Below are 15,460 nucleotides of genomic sequence, written 5' to 3'. Positions count from 1 at the left end.
GTGAGTGCCATCAATGTCCCTGCATAGCCAGATAAAGTCATTTAAACTCCCATTTCTACGGGGGTGTATAGCTTCTTGACAGTATCTGTTAGCATTTTCATAGGCCAACTGCTTTGTGACCCGGCATAGCTGAGTCCACATCCCCCAAAATGTGACTTCCCAGTGGTAACAGGTGGTCAACAAACTCAGAATAAGGTTCTGAAGGTCCTTGAAGGACCTTAGACAGCTGTTCCCCTGCTCCCTTATTAGGTAAAGCTTTCCAGCGCGGCAGCTATCTAAGCATAAACAGCAGGGTCATAAGCAATCTGTGCCGCTAAGCCAGCATACTGTCCTGCACCAGTTAACATGTCAAGGTTAAGCTGGGGAAAACCCCCGCCATGCATCAGCGCAATCTTCCTGCATTTCACCTCTCCACAACAATCTCCTCCCCAAAGACAGGCTCGGCAAAGCTGCCTTCCTTCTTTTACTAACTTCTATTTTATCAGTGCCATCTCCTTTTCAAAAGTTTCCTTTTTCTTTTTTTATATCCCTTTTATGACTTTTAACTTTCCACTCCTCAAAACTCTTAATAGAACCCACAGATTCTACATCCTGAATCTCCTTGAAGGTTTTGGTCAAATTCTTTAATTGCTCTTTTACTTTTACATCATCACTGAGAAGAGCATCTCTGACTAAGCGCCATAGTGAAAATTTCGCCGTGGGAAATTCTTCTGGCCCTTGCTCTTTCAGTGCTTTTTGAAGGTCAGCCTTTACCTGCTCCCAATCAGTAATATTAAAGGCCCCTGTGTGTAGAAACCACGGACTAAACTCTCTCAAAAAATTAAGCAATAAACTACCTTACACAAAAGAAAACTACCTGAAAGAACTCTTGTGCTGTCTAATTTTAATACCGGTGCCTTCCTTGCCTTGCTTCTTTAAAAGAACTAACAATTGACCTATTAATCGGCCATCAATACTGGAATAGAATTACTTGCACCCATTATCAATTCACCCTCATCAATCAATTTCTTACCTGCTGGCCAACCTCCTGAGGGTGATCTCTCAGGGGTCCTCTACTTCCTGATATCGCTGATGGGTCTCCAACTGTAACGCCTGTGCCTGTGCCTGTGTTACCCTCTCGGTACAGTTCGCGCGCCACTGTACCATACGCGAGCCGGGCAAGGGCCTGGAGATTGAAAGAACACACAAGAGACCTGGGTCATTCGAAAGGAGATCAGCCGAATGCCATTTATTCAAACTTAGGGAAAACCTTAAATACTTAGCTACTGCACAATGGAAACCCCCCCCCCCCCCGCCTCTAGGCAGGTAAGAAATTACCAAGCCCAAGGTGGAGTCAACAATTCCCTATAGCTAATCACCAGGCAGGGCGGGGGGCACACATGAACAAACAGGAAATGCTGGCTGGCCAGAGACTGTCCTCAAAATGAACACGGGAGCAGGGGTAGACCCATGGGCCCTACAACCCCCCAAGGCTTGAAGGCCGCAGATGCTACACCAGATCAAGGTCCTGGAGGTTATCACAAGAGGAGAGACAGCTCCCTACTAGGACCGGAAGTAGGAAAACCAGTCTGTGTGTAAGCAGAGGTTCTGCCCAAACCCATCTTCAGAGTCTTTCCATATTCCTGAAGAAATGTGGGGTCTGAGGAAGACCCACAGACCTGAGCCGTAGAGAGAAGCAAGGGCAAGGACTGCCACCCACTGCACTTCCAACCCGCTTGGGAGGATGGGCAGCCCAGTCTGAGGATGTCCCTTGTTCAAGGGAACAGTCTTTGAGAGTACAAAAATCTCACAGCCTTGCAAAGGAAGGTGTATTATACCCCCAAAAATGGCATGTTCAGTTCCTAGCCCAGGAGTCTATTGACAGCACCTCACATGACACCCAACTTGGGACACCAGTCTCTCCAGCTATAACAACTTAGAACAAGATGGGGCTTTGATGGCTCAGCCAGAGCTGGTATCCACGTAAAGAGAGGGTAATATGTGCACACACAGAGCAAGAATAACCTGGACCACAGAGCAAGAACTGGAGTGGCATAACTGGGACCTAAGGATGCTAGAAGGAGCTGCAAGATTGCCTAATGGGCATACATCAACCTGCGCAACTATAAAGAATAAATTCCCATGGTTCCATACCCCAAGGACGGGGACTGTGGGTGAATAACCATCCTTCTCCAGGTGAGCACAGTGAGGTCAGAGCTGGACACTCAGGGAGGAACTGGGAGGGGACCAGAGGGCCAGCCTCCCTCTGTCCAGCACTGCTCAGCTCTCCAGAGTTTCCACTCACGCACCCATTTTGCAATTCCCTATCCACCTGTAATGGGAAATCACTTTGCTCAAGGCCCCACCGCCTCTGAGGAGCAGCTGGGAGAAGATGCAACTGGAGGCTCCCAGGCTTCTGAGCCCGGGTCACATGCTGCTGGCAGCCATCAGCTCACGCGGTGCCAAGTGCTCGATTGAGTCGTTGGCATGTCTGGCATTTGGGGTTACTCTCTGTGGACGCGGGTGAGTCACAGAGAGCGTCACCGCTGTTCACGTCAGGGCTACACCAAGGCATCCTGCCCGGGGACACAGGAGCCCCTAATATAGACACATGCAGGTCGTTCCTGTCAGCACCCTGGGGCCTGGGGATCACCCTGGGAAGTCACATGCATTCCCTTGTCATCCGCCCAGCATGCTGAGGTGTCCTTTACAAAACACCACAGAAACCAAGGCTGGCACCAGGACAGGGAGCCCAGAGAATTGCCCTTTCTTATAATTATAGTCGAAGAATGTAGGTGGGGGTGGGGAGGGCAGAGGCAGGGGCTGGCACTGAGGGGTGTGTGTGTGTGTGTGTGTGTGTGTGAGAGAGAGAGAGAGAGAGAGAGAGAGAGAGAGAGAGAGAGAATTTGACCATGTGTGTGCAGCCGTGTAAGAGAGATGGTAGGTATGTATATGTAAATGTGTATAAGTGGTGCAGGCTCTGTCACTTTGTGTGGAGTGTGCTGCCCCCTAGAGGACAAACAGCCAGGGCACTTGGGAAGGCACGAAGCTGTAAATCCCAATGCCCTTGAGGTTCTGAGTTGAAACAAGGAAGGGTAGATGGGATGCAGTGCCAAAGGATGTGGTTCCAGGGGAGGTAACAGGTTGCAGAGGTAGAATGTGGGGCACATGATAGGAGGAAGGGGTGTAAGAATGGAAGACGGGGCACAGGAAGGAGAATGGGAGTGCAGGGGCAAGAATGGGGAGCATAGAGGATGGGGTTCAGGGAAGAGGATGAAGATAAGGAGAGATTGTGGGTACAGAGATTTGGGGTCCTGGGAGACAATGGAACGCAGGGGTTGGTGGGTACAGGAAGTAGGATGGGGACCAGGGCTGGGGGCAGGGCCTGTCCAGCGGTGGAGAGAAGCAGACAGACGTGCCTTGACCCTGAGCACTAACTGAAGAGACGCCACTCTGCATCACTCAATCCAAGTGCCCCCTTTCTGGCCTCTGTTCTTCTAGGCGCTTTCTGGCTGTGTATATTAAAAGTCCTGGGCGGTCTGACCCCCTTAACTCTATGAACTTCACTGGGGGTGGATCCACCTCCGCAGCGTGAGTGGTCTTGAAAACCCGAACAAGTGATGAATCAGAGGAGAACTTCCTTTTGTGGCATTTCCTCAAGAGCTGTGGCTATAGCTCTTGGACCAGGCGTGGCTCTTGACCTGCCAAGGGAAGCAGCCACTCCGGGGCTGCCAGGGCTAGGACGTGGCTTCTCCATCACGGCTTCCAGAAAGAACCGTCCCTTGAGAACAATTAGCTCAGCCCAGTGAGACCCATGCCAAACATCTGACCTCCAAAAAAGTGATGGGTCTCCTTAGCAAGATAGCGATTGTTTGTGGGTCATTGGTGGAAAGAGGTATCAAGGGAAACAGTTTTTCTTCCACAATCCTGGGGGCCAAGAGGTTTGTAGACAGAAGGGGAGCACGGCGAGTTGTTTGTCAATGTTAGTAATAACTAATTGCCGCGGTGTGCTAAATTAACCTCCCTCCAGCTTGTGTGCCCCGGCTGTATCAAAGGTCGTCTGTGCACGGGTGCCTGTAGGCATGCCTCCAATTAGCCGGTGATCCTTGCTTAGATGTTCTTAGAGAGGAAAGGGTTTTATTCCGTTTATAATTGTAGTTCATCACTGAGGGGAGCCAGGGCAGGAATTCAAGGCAGGAACTGAAGCAGAAACCATAGAAAAATGTTGCCCACTGACTGGCTCTCTGTGGCTTGCCTAGTCTGCCTCTTAAAAATACAAGCCAGGACCACCAGCCCAGGGAAGGCACCACCCACAGTGAGCTGGTCACTCTCATATCCATCATTACTAAAATGCCCCACGGACCAATCTGATGGGGGGGCATTTTATCAATCGAGGTTCTTTTCATGGTGACCCCAGCTTGTCAGAAAACTGACCAGCACAAATGGATTACAAAAACTAAGGTGGGGGGGGCAAGGAAGCAAGAAAGGGGATGTTGGGCAGAGAGGGGTTCACTGAGAATGAAGGAGGAGATAAGAGGACTGGGCATGTTTAAATACTTCATAAATGTATATGAGACTATTTTTTTAAAAAGACTTAAATGAAAAATGTCAGGCAAGAGAAAAGGAAAGCAGAGGCAATTCTCTGTGTGATGAAGTTTGAAGACCTCCAGAGCAGCCCGCGTTAATGAAGATGCGCACACCTTTAAGTGGCCTTTCCTTTAGCGCGAGCACACTCTTTGTGGCAAGAAGGAGCTAGGCATCACAAAAGCCAGGGGGCCTAGAGTATTTATATCAACCATCTTTATGACACAATAAACGTGCCCAGGAATGTTCTAATCTCTCAGATATGTCTTCATAACCCCGAGCGAGGCCTACCCAGCACGTATCTGCCATCTTTCCTTCTTAAACCGATGACCTTGAAGTGAGCATGCTCAGTAACGTGCATCTCAAACTACGCATGCTCGAGTTTGGACACAGCCGCACGTTGTGTCAGCTCCTGAAAAAAAGTTCCCAACCTTTGTAGGGGCGAGGGCTGCTTTCGATGACTTCACTGCTCTCTTTCCTTGCTGAAGGGGATGCATCTTCGCGCCATGACTTCTCGGCTACGGATCCGGCTTTGCACTCACCAAGAGGAAAGCCCATGGATTTCGTTTATGAATCCCGCATGCGCAGTGTGCACCTTGTGCAATCTTTTCTCCAAAAATAGCAAGAGGGCAGAATAAGAACATGTGATTTTCTTCTTTTATGTGTATTCGAAAATACCAGGAGCGCATGAACTACTAATTAGAATGTTTCCTGGGGCAGTGGGGAAGAGGCCCGTGGAGGAGGTGGGTAAATCTGGAAGAGGGGGGAGCTTTCACAATGTTCCCTTTCTGATGTATTTTTAAACCATGTGAATATGTTACCTATTCAAAAAACTTTTATTAATCTTTTAAAAAAAATAACAGGCTAAACAAGTTTCTCCAGACCATACTTAGTGGATTCCAGATCTTGAGCTGACCTTCTCCCAGACGGGTCTCTGCTGACGACTGAGTTGTCCCGTTCCTTCCTCTGTGGGAGCACTATTGCAAAGAGAAATGTGGGCGATCAGAGCTGGTGTCCACGGAGTACTCATCAGCCCTGCTCTGTGCTGTTGCACATACCACCGCCCACCCATATAGCGCCCACTATAACGCCCACCCATGGGAGAACCTGCAGAGGCGCAGAGGTGGAGGGAAGTTGAACATGGGCAGAGATAATAGTCAGGCAGGCAGGGGATTGGGCTCACTAAATGGCGTGTTAGCGTCCTAAGGCTGCTGTAGCAAAATAGCACAAGTAGGGATTTCCTCCAGAAATCTATTCTTTCCTAAGGCTGGGGGCTGGAAATGTTGACCAATATGTGCCTGGTCTCGGAAAGACAGGGCCTCTCTTGCCTGATCAGCTTCTCACGGCTAAAGGCACCTCTGTCTCGGCCCCTGGATTATAGGACCATGACTATCAAGAGGAGAATCCCTCTTCCCAGTTCTCTGGGCCCCGCTGAGTTCACATGGCATTTTCCTCATACAGACATCAGTCCTGTTGGATTCAGACCCCACCCCTTTCCACCACACGCACTGATTAACTGTGTCTGCAATGGCCTTATTTCCAGGTAAGGTCGCTGGCCTGGTTCGGTATTATTGCTGTGATAAAACACTCTGGGGTGGGGGGGCTGTCCATCCTTTCCCCTGTAGGGAAGTTTAGGCAACAGGGATGTGAAGCATCAGGTCACATTCATGGTCAAGAGCAGAAAGAATAAGTGTGGGGGGGGGCCTGTGTTCATTGTTTGTACTGGCACAATCTAAGACTCTCCACCTAGGGAATGCTGTCACCTACAGTGGGCTGAGTCCTCCCACATCGGTTATCAATCAAGACTGTCCCTCACAGGCTAATCTGATCTACAAGAGTCCTCATTAGGTCTCCCTCCCCAGGTGACCCTTGTTGTGTCAGGTTGACACTTAAGAGTAATCATCACAACCACGTTTGTAGGTGCCGGGTTCAGGATGGGAAACACATCTCTTTGGGGTGGGAGGTGCAGTTGAGCACAAAATATATCCTGGAAATGTTGCCAGTTGGGGTGAGTCACTGAGTCGTAGTTCACTGTCCTACAGTGTTAGTTTTAAAGAACACGGATGAGGAATGAAACATCTGCCAGGGAGCCTTCTCTCAAGCAATTGGCAAAATAAAGATTTGAATACCCCCCCATAAAAGTTGGTGAGACACCTTGACCTGTAAGCCAAATCAAATCGCCTGCAGGACACGAGCTAACTCAAAAAGGTCATGATTTAGAGACATCTGGACATACCCAGTCATAGTGGGATAGACCAACAAATATTATCTCCCTGGATCTGTCTAGACCTTGAGAGATTGTGCTGCCAAAGAAACTCAAAAGCCATGAGTATAAAATGACTGGGATCAGCAGCTAAGCAGGGAGCTACTACTTATGAGCCCTCAACATAAAATAGCAACTCTGCCTTAAGGGAAATAAAGACTGGTTTACTGTGAGCCAACTATAAGTGACCATGGCCTAAGAACACAGATTCAAGTTACCCTGAATGACAGGACCTGCCAAGGAAGAGGTGATGATGGACTTTTAGAAATACGGGGGAAAATGTCCTAAATCAGTACATTGTCTGGTTACATTGGTAGGAACATCAGTTGGGTGGGTGGTGGTGAAGAGGAAAAGTCTCCTCTGGAGGTTTCATGTGTGCCTGGGGACATCCTTAGCTTTAGGGTTGGTGGAAGCAGAGGTCTGCCTAGCTCAGAGATACATTCCAAGAAGCTGATCAACTGGAGGATGTTTTGTATGTGACTTACTATTAACAGGCTAAAGAGATCCCTGCATGGTTGGGGCTCAGGGACTACAGCTTTCCATAGCTCACAGTCATGACATTGCTGCTGGCCAAGGTCAAGCCATCTGCAGGATCTACTCCACACAGATATACATTCTTCAGTTAACCCCTGGGCCCGGTCCTGTGAGCTCACAGTTGGATTATAGAAATGCCTTTGAAGCTTAGGTAGAAGTTGTGGGCGCTTAGTGAGCTCAGCCTCAGGGCGGGGTTAGCTGGGCCTTACTCAGCTCTCCACAAAACCTTCTCCCCAGGATGGGCAAGCCATGGGACCTCTGCCTCTCTGCTGAAGGTCAAAGGAGCAAGAAAAGCAAACAGAGACACTCAGTGGCCCCAAGTCCCATCTCCCTGCATCCAGGGATGGTGTGGACTGGACTGTTTCCCTCCCCCAGAATGAGACAACGCTGTTTCCATGGGTGAGTACGCCAGTCGCAGCTCAGGGCACGGAATGTCTATCTTCCATCTTTCAGGGTTTGTCACCTCGGTGCACGTGACACCTTTGATTCAACCCTTGTGTAAATCAAAACCTCTTGACCTTTTACTTAAATAAAAGGCAATCACTGGACTGTCACATTGTGAATAATAGATGGGACCATTATTCAAGAGGCTTCACTGTTTGAGGAACAGGGAGTCTGTTTTTGGAAAATCTATGTAACTTGGGTTTGTGTGGCATTCAACCCCAAGTCATCTCAAAGCCCACTGTGGTTTGCTAGCAACCTTCCTCTGAAAAGAGACAGCCAACAGAGGGACACGTCAGTCGGGTACATTTCCTGCTCCCAGACATTTGAAATCAGCACTTCCTAACAAACCTGCCCATGTCATTGGACCAACACCTTGACAAAGTCAAAAACTCTGTCGGTGAAATAAACCTGGCTTAGAACATGAGCTGTGATCAGAAATCTTATGGGAAAGGATACGCCTCAGGTGGAGAAGTTTAGGGGCTTCATGCTAAGTAGAGTCCATACTGCTAGGGTGCTGGTGAAGACTGGATTGCTTGACCCACCCAGAACCACAGAACTTCTGCTTGTTTTGAGATAAACTCTACAAAGGAGAGTAAGATGTGGTCACACTGAAATGACATGCCCAACCCTCATCCCTGAGGCTGTCATTAAAGAAGAGGAAAACATCACTCAGGACAGAGGCACAGAGGGGACCCCTCTATAAGATGCAGCAGAGATGAGAGCACAGGTTCTACAAGCCGGGAGGCCAGGTAGGCACGGTACAGTCTTTGAGGGGCGAGACCTGCTGCGGCTTTGCTCTCTGACTCCTGACTGTCCGAACTGCACGAGCACCCAGTTTATGACAGTGTCTTAGTTAAGGTGTCTATGGCTGTGACGAAAGCACAGAGACCAAAAAGCAAGTTGAGGAGGAGAGGGTTTATTTGCCTTTTACTTCCTGATCGCAGTCCATTATCAGAGGACGTCAGAACAGGAGCTCAAGCAGGGCAGGATCTTGGAAGCAGGAGCTGAGGCGTGAAGGGGAACTGCTTACTAGTTTGCTCAGCCTGCTTTCTGATAGAACCCAGGACCACGTAGCCCAGGGATGACACCATCCGATATGGGCTGGCCCCTGCTGATCACTAATTGAGAAAATCCCTTGCAGTTGTAATTCTGGAGGCATTTTCTGAATCGAGGCTCCTTTCTCTCTGATGGCTCCAGCCTGTCCAAGTTGGCACACAAAGTCAAGCCAGTACAATTGACCCCTTGTCAACTTGACCCATAAACACATCACTATTAAGCCACAACCCTTCCTTTCTAATTCATCCCTAAGATCTCACATTAAAAACATAACTTTAAAAGTCCCACAGTCTTTACAAATTCAAACACATTAAAATTTCAGTCCCTTTAAAATAGCCACTCTCTTTTAAAACCCAAACTCTTTTAAAGTTCAACGTTTCTCCACTGTGGGCTCCAGTAAAACACTTTCCTACTTCAAGAGGGAAATCAGTGCACAGGCACAATCACATCATAGCAAAACAAAATTCCAACCATACTACGGCTGGGATTTACTCTTGATTCTCCAGACTCCTCCAAAGGACCTGGGTCACTTCTCCGGCTCTGCCCTCTGCAGCACACACAGCTTGTCCTCCAGGCTCCGGCTGGCTCCGCTCCACTGTGCTGTTCTTGGTGGTCATCCCATGGTACTGGTGTCTCCAAAACGCCGGGGTCTGGTGTGTGGTGGTGGTGGAGGGGGGTGCTGAATAGTGGATGTGCCAGTATGTGGGGACACAGTTGTGGTGGCTGCGGGGCTGGTTAGAAGCTACTAAAGTTGTTGTGGAATCAAGTAGAATTTTGTAAGAACATAATAGAAGGTGGGCAGAAAGCCTACGGTGGCTGTGAAGGCCCTGACACCATGTGTGTTGTTAATATCTTCTGAGGGCCATGAATTTATTGTAAAAAGAGAGCATGCATTTACATTGGGAACACTAAAGGCCATGTTGAGAGGACCAGGGAAGTTTGCTGAGAATGAGGTCAGTTTTAGGGAGATCCCTTTGCATGTGCTATCCAAAGTATGCACGTATTTTACCTACAAGATCTGCTATGCTAATAGCTCCACCGAGATTCCCGAATTCCCGACAGCACCCGAAATTGCACTGGAACTGCTGATGGCTGCGAACTTCCTACATTGTTAAGTAAAATAAATTATAATAAACTGCTAATCTTTTCGGTATTTCATACCTGTGTTCAGTTGGTAATTTTTTGCACATATAGCATGTTGCCTGTATGAAATTGAGCTCTAAAGTTAATTGCTGAGCAGATTCCTCCTGTCTTTTGCATAAGCAGAGTTGAAATTTGCTTGTTACATCAACAAATGAAGGCCGAGAAATAAACAAATAATGCCAGTTTGTAGGCGGTTTGCTTTCTCCTTTGGATGTGACCTTTAAAATAATAAGTAATAAAGCAAATCCTGGAATGTAAGCATAAATGAGCATATTCTACAGGTGAATATAGGGGCTGAGAGTTTTTATGGTTTTAGTATTTTTTTAAGAACCAGTTCTGATCTTGCAGCCTCTGAGCATAACTAGGGCTATGAAAATCATTTCATGAAAAAAAAGCATATTTATAACTTAGCCAAACTTTGATTTTTGTACCTCAAAGAACAAGAGTTGAAATTTCTTAATGTGTTTTTTGATAAGTTACAGTATTGTTTAACAACAAAACAGAACAGAACAACAAAGAAAACAAAGAAACGCTGGGTTGCAACTGGGCGGAACTCTCACCAATAGTCAGAGGCTCTCCTCACGGTGCCAAGACTTAGCCTCTTCGCATGACCCCTTCAGTCCCTGGACTGCCACCGCCAGTGAGGCTCCACCATCTCCGCCATCGCCAATGGCCACTCCTGGCCTCTCACAGTGCCAAGCCTCAGCTCTCTAAAACCTTTCGTGCCTTCAAAACCAATATCACGTGGGGAACACTTACACATTACCAAGTCTGGCTGCCAGCATGAGGTACAGCCTTGGCTACCCCTGGAACACAGCTTCTCTGTGCTCTCAGGAAACACTTCCCAGAAGACTTCAACTCAGTGATACTGATCTCTTCTCAATCATCATTAATTTCTTAGCTCCAGCTGACCAGTATCCATTATCCCAGCAAAGCAAAATTCTGCTTCAGTAGTTCTGGGTTCTTGTTAATCACAGCTGATTCTTCAGCCCCAGCTAACCAGACCCTCAGGATGTTAATTCAAAGTATCAAAGGGCTCTGAGAGAGTCTTTAAACTTCTCCCTGAGACTTCACAAGCCAGCCCTCCATCTTCTGCACTGCTCTCGACATTATCTGCCAAGTCCCCACAGAACATCGCACTGGGCCCTTACACTCAATGGTTCTTGGAGTCCCAAGTCCCTCCACAGTCCTCCCGAAAACATAGGTCTGTCACAGCAACACCCCACCACACTGGGGCCCTTCTGTCTTAGCGAGGGTTTCTATTGCTGTGATGAAACACCACAGCCAAGAAGCAAGTTGGGGAGGAGAGGGTTTTTGGCTTACACTTCTACGTTGCTGTTCATCACTGAAGGAAGTCAGGGCAGGAACTCAAAACAGAGCGGGAACCTGGAGGCAGGAGCTGATGCAGAGACCATGGAAGGGTGCTGCTTACTGACTTGCTCAGCCTGCTTTTTTATAGAAGCCAGAACCAGCTGCTCAGGGGTGGCACCACTCACAATGGGCTGGGCCCTCCCACATTGATCACCAACTGAGAAAATGCCTTACAGCTGGATCTCAAGGACGCATTTCCTCAGCAGAGGCTCCTTGCTCTCTGATGGCTCTAACTTGTGTGGAAACAGCCAGCACAGACGTGGCCGTGTGAAATGTGTACAGACATATGTGTGAAGTTCACTGAGGTTCCTAGTCTCCGGGGAGCAGCGGCTCTCACACACTGGGTGACCTTAGCAGGGCGGCTGCCTGAGGAGGAGGAGGCACTTCTGCGGCCACAGCTCTGTGGACCGCTGCTGCCTGACACTGACATTTTGCACATTAACCAGAATTTAACCAAAGGCAATTTGGGCACATCTATGACTGATCTTACCAAACCTAGCAAACCTAGATGTGTGCGGGTGAAGAGTGACGGAAGGCATTAAAACCATCACTAAGGTCATGGGTGTGCACACACAGGTACTCTTCACGTGGGAGAGCCACGTGGGAGAGCCACGGGCACAGAGAGAGACACAGGAGCAGCACTTCCCAAGGGTCTGGTAGGACTTTGACCACAGATCCTGAACTCTATGCCCAGAGTCATGGGCATGCACCAGTTTCTGCACCTACAAGGAACAGGGCATTCTGTTTTCTCCCAGCAGGGTGGTCAGCTCAGTGCTGGAGATAAAGCTGCCCTTCAGGGTTGGGTGGCCCATTTCACCCTGGAGAGAACAGACGTGTAAGTTCTATGATGATTCCATGACACAAGCATGTCAAAACTCCTTAGCTCTGTGACTCATCCTCAGAGCCAGGGAAGGAGGATGACCGCACGTGACTGATGTTTCCAGGATGTCACATAACAGGGTGTACTTTATTTCCCCACTAGCGGGGGAGAAGGGAGCTAGGAGGGAAAGTTTCACGCTAAGCTAGTCAGATTCACGCTAGGATAGGGGTTTTCATGCAGCCAAGGCTGACCTTTATCCTTCAGCCTCAGCTTTCTGCATTCTGGGGTGACAGTCGCGTGCCACCATGCCAGGTTTATGTGGGGCTGGGGTTATTACCCAGGGCCCTGCACATGCTAGGCAGACTCTTTACCAACAGCACTACCTCCCGGCAAAGTGGTGCTTGTTTTCTGGGAGCATCACAAAGATGGGTCTGACCTTGAAAATGACACTTAAAATGACCAAAAATCTGGCTATCTGAAATGATTCGATTTCTGACTCCTTAATAAGCATCATCTCTCGACTGTGTTCCATGTGATGAGGATGGGAGGGCACACAGGTGAGGCAGAGGATCTGTGATGACATCACTAAAGTAGAACCAAGGCACAGGATCCAGTGTTTGTTTCTCTGCTGCCGTCTGGAAAGGGCTTAGCAGGTTTAGAAGTCCTTTGTATATAGGGATTTCCCTTGGTGCAAGGCACCTACTGTGATCAAGAACACAGGGACTACAAACGGTAAGCTGTGAGCCAGACTCCGTGTTTCTAAGTCAAGTGGCCACTTGTGTGGACAGTTGCTAGCTGACCACGTTTGACCTATGTCACCCACACAGCTCCTGAATACTACCTGATAAGGCATGGCAGGCTCTGCAGAATTTCCTGGAACACCACTACTGCCCACTGGCCTATTTATGGAATTATTTTGCCGTGAGGAAGGTTAGCTTTCCTGGGACATGATGTCACAGGAGCCATCGGGATCACCTAGCAACGGAACACAGCAACATGTCCAGCTATTTATAACCAGTTGGCTGGCCACGCCAAGAGGTACGCACTTAGATCCACCAGAGAGCACGGGGTCATTTAATTCTTCTGGAAGCCATAGCTGCTACTAGAGTTGAAAGAGGGCAAGGGAGCCCAGACTCTCAGCTGTAGTGCTTGGTGCTAAGCATGTTCCATAGAACCCCCAGTTTGTTCACAACACGGTAGAGCACCGCTGCCCAGAAAAGCTGGCTCAGTAAGTCATTGTCAGCATTCTTTCAGAACCAACTTAGGCAAGCTGGGCTCAAAGACAGTGCTGGGGATGGGCACACTGACCCGGAAGCCTGGTGGTCCGAAGTCCATGAGATCCTCCCTTTTCTCCAGCCATCCCAGGCACACTGTCCCGGGCAGGTGACTGAAATCTCAGGGCCTGAGGAAGAAGCCCAACTTCTCAAGGATAATTTCAGGTAGATGAAGGCCACCTTCGGGTATCTCGAGGACCACCTTCTCTCCTGCCTCTACAAGCACTCATTCCTTCCCGTTGGAGGGGTCCTGGACTTACCATCTCCCTATCTCCACTGAAATACAGCCTCTCTTGACCCCAGGAAACTGAGTTTCCGTATGATATGTCTTTCATCTGTCATGAGTTTGAACTCTTGGGCCTCAGCTGGTTACATTGTTTTGTGAACAATCAAAGAAAGTGAAACCTTCTGGACACAAAGTGTCACTGGCAGATGTAGGGCCATAGGGGCCGGCCTAAGGGCTATAATCTGGTTAGCCACTGAGGCTTAAATCAGCCACCTCCACTTCTACCACCACAGCCATAAGCAGCTCTCAACACCAGGCCCTCCCTACACGATGGCCTGTATCCTCTTAAACTTCCACCCAAATGAACTTCTCTTGCGTTGCTTCTTTGGGGTACTTTATCATAGTGATGAGGAAAGACTGGCATCTCAGACCACTGAGTCATCCTAACCCTCTACAGTGAGGACAAGGGTAACCACTGCAGACATAAGTCACTGCCGAGCGGTGTGAGTGTGACAGAGAAAGCTGTCAGTATGCAAATACAATGATTTCAGATATGAAATGTCATGCGTGCTTCATAACAGTAGCCCAGATCGTCTCAGCTAATGCACTGACTGTATGTCATACTAGGGTAGTGCCATTCTGTTGAAGACTATTGTCTTTATGATGCTAAGTATGAATTGAACTTTATACATTATCTGGTGTTCACTTGTGGAAGCCTATGATCAATGTTACATGTTCCACATGTGTATATACATGTGGGAGCCTGTGGTCAATGTCAGACGTCTTCCTTTATAGATCTCCATCTACTTGTTATTTATGTATTTACTTATTTATTTAGTGAGCAGGGTCTCACTCTACAGACAAGGCTGGCCTCAAACTCCCAGGGATCCCTCTGCCTCCTGCATGACAGGATTAGAAGTGTGTACCACCACAATGAATCCACCACCTTCCTGAACCCAGAACTCACTGATTGGCTGGAATGACTGGCCAGGGAGCCCCACGGATCTGCCTGTCTCTAGTTGACTAGTACTAGGGTGACAGATGTGAGCTGACACACTCTGGGAATCCAAACTCCAGACCTCACTCTTACACAGCACTTGGAGCCACCGAGCCATCTCCCTGCCCTCTGCACACACTTCTAAGAATAGCTCCTGACCCTTCAGAGAACTGCCCATGGAGTCACAGCGTGCAAAGCAAAAGCAAGGGCAGCGAGGAGAGAGACGGAGACAGATACTCACCCTGTGTCTCCTTCTCCTCTTAGAGACATAGATTCTCTGAGCCTGAGTTTCAGAGAAGACCAAGGTACACAAGAAAGATCTCTCTCCCTTGGGCTGTGCAATCTGAGCTGTGCCCTGCACCTGCCAAGATGTTCTGGGTCTTCAGAATTCTGTGGATAAATTTCCCAGAACTCCCTACTGCCAGGTCCTCCACTCTGGACAACCTGCCCTCCCTTATCCCCACAGATCCACATCTCCCAGCTTAGCTGAGCTAGACCTCCATTCCCCAGAGGAGACCCTCGTGCCGAGGGCAAGCATGGAAGAACGGGACTGGAGCCCGCCTTCCTCCCCTAGCGTTATCAACACTCGGGTCTCCTGGCAACCATCAGCTGTGGGAACAGTAGCCCTCTGCTGTCCCAGCTCCACACCCCTCCACAAGGGAGATTCAGGATGGGTGCAGGGTGGTACATGAGAGAGCCTGCTGGAAATGTCACACCACTAAGAACAAGACGCTCACAAAGGGAGCTGGTAAAACACTCAGCCAATAAA

General features: G+C 48.8%; 1 pseudogene; it reads left to right on the top strand.

The window, feature by feature from the left end:
* Window positions 1–4,906: 4,906 nt before the first annotated feature.
* On the top strand, window positions 4,907–9,975 carry LOC148118371 (elongin-C pseudogene; annotated as a pseudogene).
* The last annotated feature ends 5,485 nt before the right edge of the window (window positions 9,976–15,460 follow it).

The sequence above is a fragment of the Myodes glareolus genome, chromosome 23 (assembly GCF_982192425.1).
Source record: "Myodes glareolus chromosome 23, mMyoGla1.1, whole genome shotgun sequence".
Classification (NCBI taxonomy): Eukaryota; Metazoa; Chordata; class Mammalia; order Rodentia; family Cricetidae; genus Myodes; species Myodes glareolus.
Note: the sequence above shows the minus strand (reverse complement) of the source record. Positions and strands in the feature narration are given on the sequence as shown.